Raw genomic sequence first — 16,644 nt, 5'->3', positions numbered from 1 at the left:
TTTCAAATGTCTAGTGCAGGGTGGCAGAGTAAGTGGGCCACATCAACAATAGCCATAATTCCTTATGTGGTGCTTTCTACGTTCCACGCACTATCCTGGTCAATTTACGTATATTAAGCCATTTGAACTTGACAACTACCCTATCATTTATTTATTGTTATTATCCCCAGTATACAGATAAGAAACTGAGGTTCAGAAAGTGATTTCCCCAATTTCACACAGATGATCAGAGATAGAGTCAGCATTCAAGCTCAGTAGGCTCGTTTCAAATTCCATCCGATTAATATTACACTGCATGATCTCACTATTTACTGAATAAATTAATAAATTGATAATACCCATGGGTCTCACAGGAATGAGGGGATGACATAATATACAATAATTATATTCCATGTATAATATATCCAAAGAGCAGAAATTCTACAATGATCTCCAGATTCTGAAATCCTATTTTATGCATAATTTTCATAGCTTATATCTCTATTTGTTATATAATATCTTATATTACATTAATTGCATAACTCTTTGGGAACATTCCATGATAAACTCCTCCACTGAACTGAACATATTTCTCATCTCCTGAGTCCTGCTCTAATTCTCCTTCCAAATCAGTCTGCTAAGTTTAACTTGTAAATACATTTACTTGAATAGTTCAGGTTTTAGTCAGAGAAAAAAATTGCAATTAGGGTTGAAATTCATGATTTTGGAAATGAGAAATAAATCTCAAGGTGTAGTCTTGATTGAAAATATTTCAATGAATAAATGGATAAATAAAAAATGTGCTTTCAACCTTTATTATTCACTGAATATTGACTAAATAAATGCTGAACTGTGGGCTGTTCACAGATTAATTTGCCAGTTTAGTGTGCAAACTCCTTTGAGATTTCCACAAGCTGGACTCAGTCCTCAGTTAATTTCATTACAGCTTGAAGAGACTAGATAAAAAGGAAGATGAATGATATTTGAAATTAGTATTTCCTCCTCCAGGGCTAATCTACAAATCAGATATTATCAATTTCTTATCCCGTTCCCAAATCAAATAAATTCAGAGACTCTATCCTGGCTGAGTTTGAAATAGAGATCCCCCGTGACCTGAGACTCACAGCTGTGGTTCACTTGCTCCTTCCTCAACTTGGAAGCAGACTCATTAATTTGGACTTAGATTTCAGCCTTGGCTCCAATTGAAGGGGAGGGGTGGAGGGAGAGCTTGGCAACTTCCTGAAGACCTTGAGGAGTTGGACCTAAATACATCAGCGCTTCTTTTTATAAGATACAATAGGAACTTGTGAAGATTCCTTTTTTAATGGTCATTTAATTTTCGTCTCTTTAAAGACAGTCTTTGCTAACGTAACCCTCTTAGCATCTTAAATATCGTGCAGGCTGTTACAAAGACGCCATTCAGGGCTTTGCGGAGCAGAGCACTGTGATATCACAAACACAGGAACTGGGAAGCTTCAGCATGTTCCCAAGGAAGGGCTCCACGGCTACAGACAGCTGGCAGAGGGCAGCCGCGGCTTTGAGAATAGAAGATGGCATGAATACATTTGAAACAAAGGGCCCAGTGAAGCTGGACCCATCTTCCACTGAGGAGAGAAAGCTGCAATCAACAAAACCACCTACTTCTCTTCTCTTTCATTCTTTCTTTCTCTAATCTTCCTGTCAGCATTTCTGAATAAGCCAGAGGGTTGTACATTGTAGACATTCTGTAAAACACAGAAGTGCAACTTTCCTGGGGAATGTGAAATGTACCCTGGAGGGTTATCCACCATATTTGCTACTTTTATTGACAAGGTAACCTAGGATTCAAATATGCGTTTTACCTAATGAAAACCCCAGTTTAACTTTCAGATGATGTACCCTTGAGACCACAAATGTTCTATTTTTCAGTGACAGTAATGTTGTTACAATAATATTTATGGGATTCCCTACTTCCTTCCCTCCCCAAACAAAAAAGTTAGGAAGCCTGAATGAGAAGTCATGATTGAAAAAATCAAGAATTTAAAAAAATAATTTATTTCATGCATATTATCAGGAAATGGACCCAGAAGTCCTCAATGATCAATAACCACTATGTAAACCATCTGCCAAGATAATAAAACAAAATCTGCCTCCCCATTATCTAAAACCAAGACATTTGGAGCCTCAATGCCCCTCGATAGCACCTTATTGTTACTATATATTACATATTGTTCCCAAATAATACAGTCGTTATATAGGATTATTACAGTAACTAAAACTGGGGCTATTCAATTATGCTTGTTCAATACCGAAGACCCACTAGCATCTTTCTCCCAAGGTAAATGGAAATCACAGAAACTTGTTTTCTCTAATGGTGGTACTCAACAAAAGGCCATTTCTTTTGAAAGTCCAATTTAATTACAGTCATCAAAAAGCAACAGGCATTTTCAGATTTCAGAGTATTTGACTTATGAACAATATTAATAAAGCCCAGAGAACTGCTATTAAAATTCTCAAATTTCCATGTGTTCATTTAAAACAAAGTTCCAGACAAGCCAAGTGGAGGCTTTCTCCTCACTCAACGAGCACCGCCCGCTTGCCTTTCTAAGCATGTGCTTAGTTTGCAGCTTTTATAGAATTCTTCCCTGAGGCTGTTTCAAAGCTGGAGGTCCCCTACAAAGATGTCCGCAGCTTCCTCTGAAGACCATCTACTGGATTTAATTGGCGAAGCGGCTCATTGTTATCCCTCCTAGAGATGATTGAGCATTTGTTCTATCCCATCAAGTCCTGAAGATTCTGGCTGAGATGGTTTTCAGTTATTCTGACCTCTGCAACGTACTCTCGCCACCTCCATTCAAATGTCCCTCACCTGCGGAGTGCTGACTCTCCACAGCACAGCACGGTGTGCAATGTGACAAAAGATGCAGTGGGAAGAGTCCTGTTCCCCTCCACTTACTCTCTATGTGACCTCAGGAAAGAGCGTTAAGCTCTCTGATTCTCAGCTTCTCATCTTTAAACGGAAGTAGCAGAACCCACTACCCACACACATCACAGGGTCATGGTGAGGCTTGGAGGAGTCCACACTTGTTAAGCACTTAACTGAGCGCCTTGCATAGAAAAATTGTTAGAGTAGCTGTGAATTGGAAACTCACAAGACTTGGGGAAAAAAAACACCTGGGAAAGGCAATAAGAAAAGGAAAAATGCTGAGTGAGCTGAAAGATGAAAATAGATGAAAATGCACATTTACAAAAAGGTTTGTCATAGACTAGCCATTCTGCTCTGCAACAAGCTCTGGGAAAGGTGCCTCTCCCTCATTACCATTGCATTCTGTGTTCCAGGATGGTACCTTAGATCCATTTGGATCCAGGTGCGGTGTAAATAAATAATGAAATGCTAAATGCTGAGCATATACATCTACACTCTGGGAAGAAGGGCACTCGTCTGTAATCCTAGCTCTCTGGGAGGCCGAGGCGGGCGGATTGTTTGAGCTCAGGAGTTCGAAACCAGCCTGAGCAAGAGAGAGATCCCGTCTCTACCAAAAATAGAAAGAAATTAATCGGACAACTAAAAATACATAGAAAAAATTAGCCAGGCATGGTGGCGCATGCCTGTAGTCCCAGCTACTCAGGAGGCTGAGGCAGAAGAATTGCTTGAGCCCAGGAGTTCGAGGTTGCTGTGAGCCAGGTTGATGCCACGGCACTCACTCTAGCCCGGGCAACAAAAGCGAGACTCTGTCTCAAAAAAAAAAAAAAGAAGGGCACTCATAGGTCTGCACCCACTGCTGGCTGTGCTTTGCAGCCTTTTCACAGTCATGGAGCAATCAGGCAGCCGTAACCAGAGGTAACCAACCAGAGGTGATGAATGCCGGTCTGAGGATTACACGCAAGGCACTGCAGGGATCAGGTCCTGCCCTCTGAACACTTACAATTCAAGGACAGCGGTGGGGGAGACAGAAAGCCAATGACAGGCTTGTAGCATTGAGCCACCAGGAGGCTGGCCAGGGACGTACAAGATGGGAAAATTCAATGTCAACGCATTTTAGGGGACGGTGGGTTTATAACTGAATGCATAACCAGAGACTTAGATGTTCAGACTGGGTAAAAATTGGAAGAAGAGGATATTCTGGTATTTTCTGTAAGCCCAAGAGGACTCTGCAAACAGAGTACAATTCTCAATACTGAGAGTACCGGGGAAAGGATAAGGTATAGGTTGGGGGTAGAATGATTCTCCATCACTCTTGAGGAACCGCAAAGGCCCCTGCTGTCGAAGGGACCAAGAATGAGGTCGGGAGGTGACGAGCTGCAGGGGTGCTCACCAACCCTGCCCTCTCCACTAGGCTCGAGCCCAGGCTGGACCCATTTAAAGAACTCTACAGAAAAGAAATGAGCAGGAAATAAAAACTGTTGCTGGAACTTTCAGCACAAATGATGACACCAGCATCCTTATACCTCAACTTTCCATTAAAACTCTCTGATTCGGGAATCATATGCAACAGTGAACTATTTAGGGGCTGGTTTTAGAAGGTCAACGTGAGCAGGAAGTTTTAGACGCTCCCCAGATGCTGCAGATGTTCTGGGGCATCTCTGCATCCCCAGAAACCCCCTGTCAGGAGACCCCACTGATGGTTGCACAGACCTCCCAGGGCCCATCCCCACTCTGGAGTCTCCTGCCCCCAGCCCAGGAAGGAGGCAGGAGCAGAGGAGGGTATGGCGGCTGCGGGGAGCTTCTGCGCTTTAACCAGCAGCAGTGTTCACTCCCTTCCTGGGTCTCATGAGCCAGGGACAGCCCTCGGCCACCTCAGGCTGGAGAAGCTGGTCAGGACTCAGCCCTGTTCCATGGACAGTGACAGGGACACAGTTACCCGTCAGAAATGAAGGCACCATGACAGCAAGTTTCTTGGCCGAGCCTTGGTTTAATAGCAGTGAATATGTCTATTCATTCGTTCTCTGATTAGCTGATGTTTAATTGAGATTTTGAAGGCAATATGAAGGGATAATTTAGCTAGGAATTTCTAACAATCCAATTAAAGGACTTCCGTATGAGAGTGAAAAATATCTGGTTCAGGATAAATGCATGACCGCTGAACATACACATCTAACAACACCACTTATTAACTGAAGACAGGAGTTTTAAACTTCTAAAATTCAATTGCATTATCTGGCAACAAAGTGAGGGTTAAAACATGTTTATTATACTAACATATGACAGTTCTGGGTTAACTATTTATAGTAGGAACTGGGAATTCATTGATAAATGACAACCCTTTTCCTCCTGAAGACAGAGAAGCTAGCAGCCAATTCCATATGATAAATACTTTCAGAGATGCAAGCAAGGAGCTGTGAGGCCACAAGAGAGGAGAAAGGAACAGCTGCGGAAATCAAAACAGGGTGACATAAGGCGGCAGTCCCCAACCTTTTTGGTACCAGGGACGGGTTCATGGAAGACAATTTTTCCATGGATCAGGGTAGAGGGGAGAGGATGATTTCAGGCTGATTCAAGTCCATTACATTTATTGTGCACTTTATTTCTATTATTATTGCATTGTCACTTGCCACTCACTGGTAGAGTTTTGATACAAATCTGCAAGCAATTGATTTATTAAGGTCTCTGTGCAGTCAAAATGCTCTGCTAATGATAATCTGTATTTGCAGCCACTCCCCAGCACTAGCATCACTGCCTCAGCTCCACCTCAGATCATCAGGCATTAGATTCTCATAAGGAGTGTGCAACCAAGATCCCTCGCATGCGCAGTTTACAGTAGGGTTCATGCTCCTATGAGAATCTAATGCGCCTGTTGACCTGACAGGAGGCGGAGCTCAGGTGGTGACGTGAACAATGGGGAGCAGCGGCTGTAAATGCAGATGAAGCTTCATTCAATGGCTCTCCCACCGCTCACCCCCTGCTGTGCAGCCCAGTTACTAACAGGCCACAGACTGATACTGGTCCACAGCCGGGAGATTGGGGACCCCAGACATAAGGGATTGCACTGGAGGGGATGTCTATGAGCTTGCCCAGTGATGGAAATCACCTGAAATGCCCAACGCCAAAATAGACAAGATGGTTTTCAGGTGGCCATCTTCCAACTCCAAGAGCTATGGCATCATTGTATTGGCGCTATGTTAGTTACTCGTCATATATTTTGGGAACTTAGTTTCCTATAACAGGTTTTTGGGTTTTTTTGTGTGTTTTTGCAACCTCTTCTCTGGGCCTGGCTTCAGGTGCCCCATGAAGGGGACCTTCCCTGTCCTTCCTCCCTGGGGCTAGCCCCAGGCCCAGCCCCTAGGCTCCCTCCTCTCCTCCCAGCCCACTGCACTTGCATTTGAAATTTTGTTCAGGCCACACTTTAGGTTCCTAGCTCTCCTTCCATTTGTGGATACCACACACTGAGGGGCACCTTGACACCCCCTCAGCCAGGGCCACAAATTCCCCTCAAGGACCAGGCCCTGACTCCACGGACTCCAGCTCTCGCTCCTTAAAAGGAGGCCCAGACCCGGATGTTAATACACTGTGCTGACTACAAGTGGAAAAGGAAGACAACAGTGATAACCAGACAGCGTCCTAACTGAGCTCTTCCCTGGGCCTCTGGTGTCTCTCTGTGCAATTCCTCAGGAATCAACACGTGGATCTGAGGACACTCCGCAGCCCGGGTGCTCTCCTGGGCCCTTTTACGTGAGGATTCTTACCACTGCCACCATCGTCCTCATTCTAATCACTTACCACTGCCTGCTGTTCAGATGCTGTGTAAGCACATCGCGTGCACTATGGTATTTCGTTTCCACTATGGTCTTACCAGTAGGCATTATTACCCCAGTTTGCAGAGCAGGAAGTATGGGCTCAGAGAGTGGCAAGCCCACCTACTCATCCCTCAGGCAAAGCTGGGCTCTAAGGAAGAAGGACTTTTCCTTCTTGGCCACGGCTCAACTCCCAGCCCCAACCGTTGTCTCCAAGACCCTGCCCCGTCAGTTCCATGTGCTCTCTCATCTTGGGTCTTTCTCTTTACACCACATCCTCTCTGCCCAATAATCAGCTTAATTCTCCTGGGGGGGAAATTCTTCAGGTCCTACACCTCCCTTTTCTTTTTTCTGTCAAGGCCAAACTTCTTTGAAAACTAATCAGAAACTCCTGTCCCTACTTTCTGACCACCTGTCTGCCTCCTCCTCCACGCTTTGCTGAAATGACTGTCTCAGAAATCACTACAAGCCTTGTAGTCAGCAAATGCCAACTGTGTCTGGGCGGCACTCTCCCCGGCTCCTCTGCAGCACAGAGCCTGCTGCTGCCCCGCCCTGCACTCCCCTGTTCCCTCTCCCTCCAGATCAGTTTCCAGGTCCTTTCAAGCTTACTTTCATCATTTTTCTTGCATTTAGCTCTAGATTTCCATCCCACAATTCCACTGTCTTTATTATAGGCTCTCATTGTTCACCAGGATTATACCAACAATTTTTCACTTGTGTCTCTACTATTCCATCCATGTCCTCTGTAAATCTCAACACGGAGGGTAGATACCCCATTCTGCTCATGCCTCCATAGCCTGGCTTTTCCTTCCTGATGCCCACCCACCCCATCTTCATCAAGCTCCCAATCCTAAACCTGAATTCAGAGCACCCTCCCTTCCTCTGCACCCAGCCCCAGAGCTCTGCAGGAGAACAGCGCAGACAGCCCAGCTGGCCGTCTCCTTGCACTAGGCCCAGCTTTGACGCTTCCTCAGTGGTTTGTACAGTCTGTCTACTCCAGCCGCACTCATTAGGATCATGGGGAGATGCCTGAAGTCTCCACCCGGCAACCTCTATTCAAACATGATAGAATTAGGGGACCCCTCTTGAACCTTAAAAAGAAACAAATCTAGGTCAAATTAAATGCTGCTTTTGAAAACCTGAAAATATAAGAATTAGAAATGTTAAATTTTTAAAAAAGAGTCAAGGAACATTTGCACAAATCCATGACAGAAATTTCTCACGAAGGCATGAGTATGATGAACCCCTGAAATATGCGCTGTCCGTTTGCCCTAACCGAACCCTTCCCTCTTCAAGCTCCTCGTTCTGCATTCTCACAAGGCTCAGAGCCCAGTACCCACAGGCCACTGCTTAATTATACATTGTCTCAGGATGTTTGATGTATCATGAATGCTCTCCCTATTAACTCAGCTAGATTATAAATTCCTTGACTTCAGGGCCACATTTTTTTCCTATATTCCCTTCAAACCCTACTATTGTAGCCATCCAAGCATTTTAAAATAAATAACTGTAATTAATCCACAGGAATTTTATATTATTGTCATCTTAGACAGCTATATTCTTTTACACTGAAAAATCTCTTGGTACCACTTTCTAGGGCAGAAAATTTGGCTACATAGATTATTGATTTGACCAACTACAATATTTTTCGTGTGTGTTTGTGGTATGTGTGTGTGTGTGGGGGGTGTGTTTTAAACTATAATTAATTCTCCCAGAACTGATCCATTTAGAGTGGTATATTAACAGCTCAGGCCAAGCCCATATAGAGACAGATAAATTAACCCTAAAAATTTTCTAAACACAACCAAAAGAAGTCTTTGATAATAATATTTTTAATATTCAAGTTACACAACTATGTGCTACATTAAATTTGAAAATATTATTTATCCTAAAACAGAGCCTCATTCTTTAATAAGAACAGGTATTCACTTACTTTTTCTATATTATGAATCTTCTGTAGCCTAACCCATCATTTGCCGGTACTTACAAGCCCACGCCAGTTGTCATTTCTTGCAAGGATCACAGGAGTTTTATAAATGCTTTATTGCAACAAGACTTGTAAGAAATACACATTATGACATAACTAAGACTTATGAATATTGAGAAAAAGTAAAAAAGTCTGCAGGAACTCTTGCCCATTTTCTGTAAAATGTCTGAATACTTATCTCTAACATAAAAACCCAATTCACCAGTGGAATCTTTATAGTACCTTCACTCTGATGTTCGCATTACTTTGTGTTGAATTGTAAATGGCCAGTTTCAGAGATTCTGTAAAAATTTTGGATCAAGCACAAACCATTGTCTCCACATTGAACTGCAATAGAGCCTTCCAGTGAAGCTAATCCTGCGCGCCTGCAACCGTGCTCAGGTGACAGAAGAGACACCGCAGAAGTTGGGATAAGGTGTTGGCACTGCATTGACGGCCTCCCCAGGGAAATGACCCATTTCCTTCAGAAAGAATTCCTCTTCAGGGATAATTTTGAGGTCACTTTGTGGACAGGGAAATCTCTCCAGACAACGATTCAAGCCTTATAGTGGGGAAGCGGCCACAGAGCAGCGCAAGGCGGGCAGCAGAATCTTCACTAACCTGGCTCTTGGTCAGCCAGAGCGGGAAACCACGAACAGTCGCTCAGTCTGAAATGAACTGAGCCATTTTTATGTCTCTAAAAACTCTACATGCTTAAAATTCCAAAAGCTTAAAAAGTATTACAGGTCTAGACTCTATACCAGCTTCTGTTTTGTTTTTTATTTAGTTTTTTTTTTTCCCTTCCTTTGAAAGAATAAAAGCTTGAACCTGAAAGGAGAAATATTCACAGAGACCTAAGTACTTGAAAAATACAGTTAAAGTAGAATCTATTCATACTCATCTTAGCTTGTACCTGCGGTGAAGCTATTTTTTTATTCTCATCTTTCCTCTCCTCCCGCCGTCCTTCTCTGCTTTGAAGAACTAAGAACTTTACAGAAGGTTTGATTGATTCAAGAAACCTAATGCAGAAGAAACTCTCCCAGCAAAGCCATCTGCTGAGCAGCCAGATCCCCCCAGGCATCTGCTTGTAGCAAATACAACATAACACTCCCGGCAAACTGCATGACCTACGTGCCAATGACTGGCTGTTCTCGAATCATTCTGTGTGATGAGGATTTTAATCTTGGCAACCATAAACGTGGCTTCTGATTTATTTCAATATAAGACCATTTTCCTTTTTGTTGAATACAAGAAGTTGCATTCTTTTGATGAATTCGCGCTCTCCTTCTAGAAAGCTATACCACTCCCCATTGCACGCTAGCCTTTCTTTGCTCTGTGCTGGCACTCAGTGCAAAATATCTTGAAAGGTACTTAAAGAATTTCTTTGACCTAGTACAAAAATATCTCCACATATATGAAAAAAAAAAAGAAAAAGAAAGCAGCTTCCAGTTTCTAAACCCCTCCCCCCAGCCCCATGTTCATCTTTAACTAAAATTCAAGTTTAGAACAATATAGCTATAAGCAATACTGGGCTTCTACTAGGGAAAATGCTACTCTACAGACAGGCAGTCACGGGGCTCTGCTGTATTAATGATGCCTTCTGAATGTTTCCTCAGATAAAGCTATGATTCACCCAGCAGATGCACACTAAGGTAGCCCAAAGGTCAGAAAATGACAAGGAAAACATTTAAAAACACAAACACAGATTGATTATTCCTAAACTTCTCCTTATTCTAGCCCTTCCTATCCTTCTCAACCAAGTAGAGCAAAATAACTTGAATTTTCTGACGGAAGCAGTTCTGTTTGAAAAGCTTGCCAGCGGGATGTTTTAAAATGTTGCAGAATGATTAAACATAAATCCTTAAATGGAGAGAGCTGGTTTTTATTAAATATCCTAGAGCAACGCTCTCTGCCCACACTCGTGCCCATGTCTGGCTGCCGGCTGATAAACGTGGTGGCTTTAAGATATTCCTTATTAGCATGCCTGTATATTTCTACCGCACACAGTCACCCAAGGGTGATTGCTATCTGTTAATTGAATTCTGTGCCAGCAAATGTGTCTTTGTGTGCTTGCCATTATAATTTCAAGGATTGTTCCTTATAAATAATGATGATAAAAATATAAAGCTACATATTTATGTATTCTCATGTGTATGTATGTGTGCGCATGCACGCATATATGAGTATATGTATGTAGGGAGAGAGTCACTTAAAGTCAATATATATATTACAGAAAAGACACAATTTAATAGGCCACACCAAATGTTTCTGTACAGAAACACACATATCCAACCGCTTGACAGTTTCCTGCTATTGAACGTGGCTGGCGAATCTACAAAACAGAAGCAGGCATTTTTATTTTTTGCACAATAACCAAAACTGACATGGTGGGCAGAATACTCAGTGAGCAGTTATGAAGCTGCTCATGTATAAACCTGTCTTTTTCCATAGCTTATAAGAATAAGCCACTGTGCTATGGTTAGCCCTCTTTCAGCTTCAGAACGTCTGTGTCCGAATCAGGTGTTGCATGTAACGAAGCTCCAGGGAAGAAGAAAGTGGGCGCCAGGTCGGGGTGGCATCTTGTCCGCTGCTGTCAGCACAGGGAGGGCAGCTGGGCCGGGGCCAGAGGACACCTTCGACATGGGCAAGTGTTCCGTGGTGCTGGCCGGACCTCAATGTCCTCTCATAAAGTAAATCATTTGCTCCAGTTTCCAAGACTCAGACAATTTCCTAAAGCATGGTGAAAGTATTAAGTCCTCCTGTAGCTAAGTAATATGTCCACTGGTCTGTTTGGTGAATCACCGGTGAGGAAAAAGCTACCAACTCAATAACACAACTAATCCAGAGTAAGTTCCCAGACACTTCTGACAACCCAAATGGCTGTCACCAGAGCATACAATAGACAGTTCCCGGTCCATAGGAGAGAAACAGTGGTTTAGATATTACAGGGATTCATGGTTGAATCTTGGCTTTTCTAATTCTAACCAGGGACCCGTGACCCCTAATTCTGGGTGAAACTTTCCTCTTTAGAATTCCCAAGGAATGTGGTAAGGCATGACATACTTACATGCTAAAATATATCACGAGCACAGAGTTTTCATGGGATTCCTAGTATCTCAGAATATTTGGACTAAACTTACAACGCATCTTTACTTCTAAACTGAAAGTGGACTGGCAAAGTAGAAATAAATGAAAAATAATTAATCACATGAATGGACACAATTTTTTAAGGATCCAATTTGATCTCTGATAGTTTCTAATGTTATAGGAAATGCTGCTCTTATCCCCAGGGTAAGCATTGGTCTAGAGCAGCCATGACCACTCAAGCCCCCGGGATATGGTGGCGTCAACAAAGCCTTGTCTTCTTCACCCCAACGGGCCCTGGCATTCTCCTCCCATCTCTGAGGACTCCTGGGACTTCATACACACCTGTGACTACACTGAGCTATTTATTCCTCCTAAAGTGAAGTCCCAAGACACAGAATTACTCATTTACAGTATACAATACCTTCTCCATAGCACAAACCAATTGAAAATTCCATTCTACTACTACAGATGAGTTTGTAGGTATTGGGGGAAATACAGTCTATTTTTTTAACCCAGTTCAAATAAAATTTATACTCTACTTTGTAATACACTAACTTTCAAACTACAGAGAAGACCAAAATGAGCAAGTCCCTGCTCTGCCTGAAAAGTGAAAAGAAAGAGCTTATGATCAAGCATGGAAAAGTGTTGGGGGAGGAAGAGGCGGAACTGACAGAGAAATGGGAAGGCAGGCATACAAAAGAAGTGAGCATCATACATAAACATAAAAGAGTAAACTGGAATGGTGCTGAAAGGAGGAAGAGATCAGAACACACCTGGCGTTGAAAGGATGGCACAGAATCTATAGACAGATGTCAGCGAGGATTTACCTTGAAAGATATTTAGGATCTCCAAACTTGACAAGCAATATGGGCCAGACAATCCAAGCCTATTAAACTGCAAGAGGAGGGACAGAGGGAAGCACAAAGCTTGGGGGTATCTGGGATGCGCCAGCCCTCGGGCTGGAAGAAAAGGAGAAAGCGAACGTGCAGATGGAGGGTGCGCCGTGTGGTGCGGGGCCCACGCTGACGAGCTGTGGGCGCGCACTAGCACGGTGAGCAGTGCGGAGCCCCGGACAGCTGGGCAAGAGCGGCTGTGCCAATAGTGTGCTTTAGAAATCGACTATCAAACTGACGGAGGGATAGGAGTTGAGACAGGGAAGACACAATTACAAGCACAGACTGTCAGAATAGAAACAGGGATATGCCCGTTACCTATGGCTGCGATAATGCTGTGTAACAAACAACCGCAGTATTACAGCAGCATATGGCAAAAATCTGCCTTTGGGTCACAGAGCTGTAGGTTAGCTGGGGGTCCACTGACCTAGACTTCCACATGGCTGACGTCCCCTCCTAGGACCAGTGAGAACATCCTTCTGGTGGCCTTCTCCTGGCAAGGACACAAGCCCAGGTGTATAAGCACATTTCAAGTCTCTGTTGAGTCAGACCAGTTACCATCCCATTGGCTAAACAAATCACCTGGCCAAGACCAGCACTAAAAGAGCAGGATGTCCACCTCTCCCATGGAAGCGGGCAAGAGAGAGTAAACAGTCTGAGAAAGGACCCACCACACAGGGCTGAAGGCAGCAAGGTGGGATGCTGGAGAGGAAACATATGGAGGACTCTTACAGAGCTCCACCTGGGAAAGGCAACGGTTGCTCCACATACACAGTGGGAGGTGACAGAGTAAAAAATTTCAAACCTGGGCATTATGGTTACTACGAGGCCACTATCATACATATCAAGAAGAAATAAAATTGAAGGAAGATTATGGGTTTTGTTTTGGATGTATTAAATGTAAAGCAGCAGAATGTATATGAGGTGTCCAAGAGGCAGCTGTGGGACCTACAGCTCAAGTAAGAGTCAGGTCTAGAGAGCTCTGTGAGTCATCTGCATAGAGGCCAGAGCCAAGACCCAGTAAGAACTTCGAGAAAGGTAGAAGTCTTAGAGAAGCAGAGGTGAGGCCCCGGGGCAAGGCCTCAGAAGGTCACCCCATCACTCAAACTCCACACACCAGGTTGTCTCTGACTGTCTTTCTCCCAAATCTCCACATCCAGTCACCTTCAAAATTCTAAATACACTTTTTCTGGAGCGTCCATCACACCTTTCCTCAAATTTTCATTTCCGCAGGCACCTTAGCATTTGATATGATAGTAAATACATCAGTGCTTCATAGGAAGCTTTAAATATGGGTTTCAAATTAGTAGAAAGAGCAAGTCTAGAGAGACAGATATAGGAGTTGTCTATACGGAGTTGAGAGGATTGAAACTATAGGACTCGGTTGAGATCACCAAGAAAATAAGTTAAGTAATGGAGTAAGAAAATGGGGAACTCGGGGGAGTGACTCCCTACACTCTGAGGTCTGTGGAGGAAGAAGAACCAGCAAAGGAGCCCAGGGTATAACCAGAGCAGGTGGAGGGGTGGGACCGCAAGATGTCAAGAAGCTAAGGTGAAGAGAGATTTAAGGACTGAGTGATCTCACACGTCAAATGCCACAGAGTAATGGAAAAAAGTGAGGTCTGGAGAAAAGACATGATATGGCGAGTGGGAATTCAGGAGAGTCTTGAGAGAGGCTTTTAGTAAAAGGATGACGGTGAATGCCAAATACCAAAGGGTTAAGGTGAAAATGGGGGTAGAGGGAAGACATGGACCACACTCCCAAGGAGCTTGTCGTACGGCAAGAAGAGACCCAGTGAGAGATCAAGAGAAAAGAAAATCAGGAAATTTTCAGATTTCTGCTGACTTAAAATGATTTAATTACTCTCCTAAGGAATCCTTGCTCTTGAGGATTTAGTTCTTTCATTCACTGATGAAGGGTGGAAGCATCTCCACAGTTTCCTTGTGTTTCCTCCACCGCCGCTTCCCAGGCACGCAATCCCACCCTGCTAGCAATTCACAGCTGACTAAGAAGTGTGGAGATGGGGTTGCTTTTTCAAAGCAATCAAAACTTCAAGCAAAAATTAATTTTCATTCTGTCTTTCCTTGGGGCTGAAAAGTCTTCTGATTCTATAAGCCTATGTTACTAATCGCACATTGTCTATATACTTTAAGGCATAGCCCCTACCTACTTTCCAGCTGGACCTCAGGGACTTCTTTCTCCTGACACTTCAACAAGTGGGTGTACACAGATGAGGTGCCATAGGATGTTAGCGTGACTCTGGTTTATTGTTCTCCACGGTGTTTGAGTTTTAGGGTGACTGGATTATGCTAATCAAGAGGACAGGTGCATTAAACAAAGTTAAGTGTTATTGTGTTAAATATAACATCAAATATGCCTAATAAGAAAGTATTCATAAGTAAGTCTACCTGAGGAGCCAGAATGCAGGCGGGGGGGAAAAAAGTAGGTGGTAGGGAGAAGGAAGATTTATTATTTTTATTTTTTAATTATTAATTAATTAATTTTTTTAGAGACAGGATCTTCCTCTGTCCCCAGGCTGGAGTGCAGTGGCATCATCATAGCTCACTATAACCTCAAACTCCTGGGCTCCAGTGGTCCTCCTGCCTCAGCCTCCCAAGTAGATGGGACAACAGGTGCATGCCACTGTGCCCTGCTATTTTTTAAATTATTTTGTAGAGACTGGGTGTCACTATGTTGCTGAGGCTGATCTCAAACTCTTGGTCTCAAGCAATCCTCCTGCCTCAGCCTCCTAAAGTGCTGGGATTACAGGTGTGAGCCACCACACCCAGCCCAAATTTACCTTGTTTAAAGTAGGACACTTAGACCACATCTTCTCCCACAAGAGAAATGGTAATGAGAGCTGCCATTTTTGAGCATTTGCTGTGTTGATGTTTCACATACATCATCTCACTCAAGTAGTTTACATTTCTGATAAACCATTAATATTTCTGAGTCCCCAGAGCAAAGTATCTCTCTTTCTTGGACACTGGTGCAGTTATACTTTCCTCACTGTCTCTCCATGACTTTCTTTTCAATGTGTCTTTTCTAGAATTGAGGTAGGATGGGGTGTTTCCATTTTCACTACTTCTTGTAGTTTTTATTTTTTGGTATTATCACTGTTTATCCAAAAGACATAAAATCAGAGAATGTTAGAATATTAGAGCTTAAAAAACTCGGGAGCCCTTGTTCTGCTCATAAGAGAACCAAGGTTCACAGAGGCTGAGTGAGTTGTGCAGGTTATAGACAAGAGCCCCGGTTTCCTGGGTCTCAGTCTAGCACTTGACACATCCACTTTTCATCTCTCGGGGGTCTAACGCCCACCAGATTGCCTGATATCCAGGCCCCATCTGATTCTGAGTCAGTGGCTTAGCTTCCCAAAGCTGACATCATTCTGTGACAGGGCTAAGTATGTCAGTAGATCCAACACAAAAGTGGGTAAATCTCAAATTATGAGTGATACAAACCCTACTTGCCTAAGGCCAGGATTGGAAATGATTGGCAAACCAAGAATTGGGCTTGGTTTATCAGGGCTGTTGCTGGCTTTTGGAAACTCAGTTGGGCCAATCAAAATCTCAACCCAGCACTAAAATGGCACAAAACACAGCACACAACCCATAAATTTATGAGAAGTAACTTCTCTGCACCAAAGGTTCCATTGCCTGATGAAAATGGGAGCCGTCTTAGCCAGAAGATAAGCAAAGTGCAGGCTAGTTACCCAAAACTCTGTTACCATAATTAAGGTCCAGTAGAATATGCTAATCACATCTATTCCAAATATGAGCATTATTTTTAACTTTTAAAAGTTAAGCCTAATATTAAACCAAAGAGATTGTATATTTGTACATTCCTACAGGTGTACGAGTTGAGTTGCTCCGTATTAGTGTCACCACTTGGTACTGTTAGACTTTTAACTTTTAGCCATTTGAACTGGCATTTGGTGATACATCATAGTTTTAAGTAGCATTTACCTGCTGACTGATGATGTTGAGCCTGTTTTCATGCTTATT

Source organism: Propithecus coquereli, unplaced genomic scaffold (genome assembly GCF_000956105.1).
Source record: "Propithecus coquereli isolate 6110/MARCELLA unplaced genomic scaffold, Pcoq_1.0 Scaffold25, whole genome shotgun sequence".
Lineage (NCBI taxonomy): Eukaryota > Metazoa > Chordata > Mammalia > Primates > Indriidae > Propithecus > Propithecus coquereli.
Note: the sequence above shows the minus strand (reverse complement) of the source record.